Source organism: Dicentrarchus labrax, unplaced genomic scaffold (assembly GCF_905237075.1).
Source record: "Dicentrarchus labrax unplaced genomic scaffold, dlabrax2021, whole genome shotgun sequence".
Classification (NCBI taxonomy): Eukaryota; Metazoa; Chordata; class Actinopteri; family Moronidae; genus Dicentrarchus; species Dicentrarchus labrax.
Window position 1 is genome coordinate 15,702,973 of NW_026136702.1, and position 2,797 is coordinate 15,705,769.

Here is a 2,797-nt window from a genome sequence, read left to right on the forward strand (position 1 = left end):
CTCCACTTCTTTCCTTCAGTCCTTTCTTACTTCTTTCCTTTCTTTCTACCTTCTTTCCTATTTTCCAATTTCTTGCTTTCACTCACCTTCATTCAATCGGTTTCTTCTTTCCCTCCTTTCCTCTTTTCCTTCCTTTCTGTCTCCTTTCCTATGCCTAAAAACCTAATGCCCTGAAACCTTTTTTGTGTATATATATATATATATGTTGTTGGGTTTTTTTTTTTTTTTGCATATACAGTTTTACAAAGCACTTTGTGTAGGGACTTGGGTTGGGAACCGGAGGGTCGTGGTTCTGGTAGCTGGAGAGGTGCCCTTGATCAAGGCAACCTAACCCCAAAACCTGCTCATGGGGCGCCGGTAACATTGCAGCCCCATCACTCCACCATTTCTCCCCTTTGCATGTCCACAAGTGCATGAAGTGTGCATTTCAGCCTGTGTGTGTTTGTATATTAAAAAAAAGACACAAACACACACACACACACACACACACACACACACACACACACACACACACACACACACACACACATTCATACACTATTGAACATCAGATCAATTGCACCATCAGTTTCTCCTGTAAGTGACAATGCACTGGAAGCCAGCTGTATCTCTCACTACATTTTCTATTCTGTGACAACCAATAATACAGTAATCGTATAAGAGAGTGTAAAACCTGTTGGATAATAAAACACCATGACTGCAGCAAGTACACTGAGTAAGTAAGTACGACAGTAATGGAGGGTGTGGAGGAGTCCAGGGATTTTTTGTCAAGTTGTCCATGCATGTACATGTAGCGCTTTGATGAGTCTCCTCACTTCTGATTTCTGTTTTCTGTGCTGTTCTCTAATCAGTGAAGCCAAGCGAGGGAATGTAGCAGAGTGTAATCCAATAGGGATTGATTTTAATCAAGATAATGTCCCTGCTTGTCTCATTACAGTTTCAGAGAGGCACGAAATGGGCAAAGATCATTTACTAAACGTGCTGGAGGCCTGTTTGGAGTAAAACCGTTCAGCATGAGCATAACTAGCTACTCAAAGTCATTGTTGTAACTTTGTTTTTACTGTTGCTTTAATCAACAAAATCCACCAAAAGAAACTCACCCGCTAATTGTTCTGGTGAGTTAACTGAATAGCAAGAATGGAGAGAGCCATCCTGTTGCTGATAAGGAGCACAGAGATGTCTGTACAAAGAGCCAACACTGTGGTTTCATTTAGTTGGGATGTGACATTACGTTGCCATTTCTGCCCACATATAAAAATATTGCCTTTCAGTGTTAAGTTTGATAGTTGGCCAAGTAAATTTACCCCAGTGGCTTATGCCTGAGCAGCCTCTTGAATAAGGTCAACTTCCAGCTTGGCTGTGTTTTGTGCTGATAGGTGTATGATTCATCGGTGTGAGACCGAGCAGTAATGCACAAAGAAGCGCTACAGTCCTAATTAACATGAACGGAGCACAGACGGTGGTTACATTTCAAGGACAGGTTCAGATTTTTAAAGTCTGTCTGAATACAAGAGGGAATTTTGTAGCATAAAGACTGTAACTTAAAAAGATGTTATGTTATATGAGCCCCCCCAGGGCTCATATTAGCTTTAGCTCATGTTTTAGGATGCAGGACTGTGGCTTTTATCCCCTGTCACTTATATTAGACTCACTTTTAAGGGATCACTATATAAGTAGCACGGCTGCTGTTACATTTGAGGAGAGTTGAAGTCATGTCCTCAGTAATGTTGTTGAGGAGAAATTTATTCCTGGCCGTGTAGAGAGGGTGTTGAAACAACATTTAGACATTCGTGTTGGGAAATAAATGGGAACACTTCACTCAGTAATTTCTACGTTTCCTGTAAAAAAACAACAACAGTGTAATCTAGCACTAATTAAAGAAAAAATCAAAACAGTTCTTTTATTTCATCTAGTTGTCCTTTTTTTATTAATATGTGTAGTGAAATGTGGAGGGGGCATAAAAGACTAATGTGCAATAATAATAATGAGAATATGGGTGAAAATATTAAAATGTGGTATTATTAGAGTATTGTTAGCTGTGTTGATTTAACAGGCAGTAGTAAATTTTAGAGGTTTTTTTGAGGAACTGCCTCATAAAAATACAGCTATGGAAAAATCAAAATAAATAAAACATTTTGGGGACCTCCGTATTTTTCAAATCCTGGCTACAGCACTGCCTCGGAGCCACTATGAAGAGGAGGAACAATTAGAGCAGCCAGTATGTTTTCTAATGTACGTATATAGGAATGTGAGTATTGTTCTAAGACACTTGAAAAATGAAGATTTAATGGTTTAGCTGCACCAGCTCAGCTCAGATAATGTTTCAGCCTTTGCTAAAATGACTGGCATAAATCACAAAATTCAAAGTCCTATGAATATTATTTATTTGTTATATTTAATTCTATAAGTTCTGACTACACACTCATGTCCCGCTGAGATAATTGACTATGCACTTTGAAGAGAGAAGCTGTTTAAGCTTTTGAAAAGTAGAATTCTCCTTCTCTTTGTAATATCATTGTTTTTTCCTCTAAAGTGTTGCCACCACGGTCGTGTAGCTTAGGTAAAGTGATTGGATGTAGGGGCTTCATCCTGTTGCCATGGTGAGGATGAACATTTCACAGAGGGACCACCTTCACAGGCTCCACAGGTGAACTGTGCGAGTGTGCCTGTGTGCATGTGTGTGTTACAGAGTAGTTGTTAACAATGCATTCACAGCATATTTAATATGTTTACCTTATTTGCTTTAATTCAAAAGAAAAACAAAAGTCTGCTTGTGTTAAGGAGTGTTCAGACTGAA